Raw genomic sequence first — 795 nt, forward strand, 5'->3', positions numbered from 1 at the left:
GCTTACTCTGCCTTGCACATTCCTTCCCCGGACAAAAATAACTCTTTTCAGTGAAGGTTTTCCCACAGTTCTTCTCACTCTACCTCCTTCCACATGTGGCCCTGCGTGGTATGGCATGCCCCCTTCTTATTGGGAACTGTCAGTAACAAATTCTCTTTTCAGCTGGGCACCGTGGCTCATGCCTGCAATCCCAGCACTTTGGGAGGCCAAGGTGGGCGGATCACCTGAGGTCAGGAGCTTGAGACCAGCCAGGCCAACATGGTGAAACACTGTCTCTACTAAAAATATGAAAATTAGCTGGGCGTGGTGGCGGGCACCTGAAATTCCAACTACTCGGGAGGCTGAGGCTGAAGAATCGCTTGAACCCAGGGGGCGGAGGTTGCAGTGAGCTGAGATCGTGCCACTGCACTCCAGCCTGGGTGACAAGCAAAACTCCAGCTAAAAACTAAACAAAGGAATTTCTCTGGGAGTGATTGGAGGCATCCGGGGCTTACCTGTACACTGACGTGAGACCAGCTGAATAAAAGTGCACACCTTAAAAAAAAAATAACTCTTTTCAGTGGTAATTGCCTCCTGATCTGTTGGCCTCACTGTACATGAACAATCATAAAACCTACATTTTAGAATAGTTATGAGGTGAAATTTCTAGCCAATGGAAGGTGAGCAGAATTTCAAGAGGTCACCTCCAGGCCTGGCCAATGAAAGCCTCCTATGCAGGTGCCTCCTCTCTCTCTCTCTCTCTCTCTCTCTCTCTCTCTCTCTCTCTCTCACACACACACACACACACACACACGC

The sequence above is a fragment of the Aotus nancymaae genome, unplaced genomic scaffold (assembly GCF_030222135.1).
Source record: "Aotus nancymaae isolate 86718 unplaced genomic scaffold, 86718_ANA_hifiasm-v0.15.2.pri h1tg000014l, whole genome shotgun sequence".
In the NCBI taxonomy this organism is placed as follows: Eukaryota; Metazoa; Chordata; class Mammalia; order Primates; family Aotidae; genus Aotus; species Aotus nancymaae.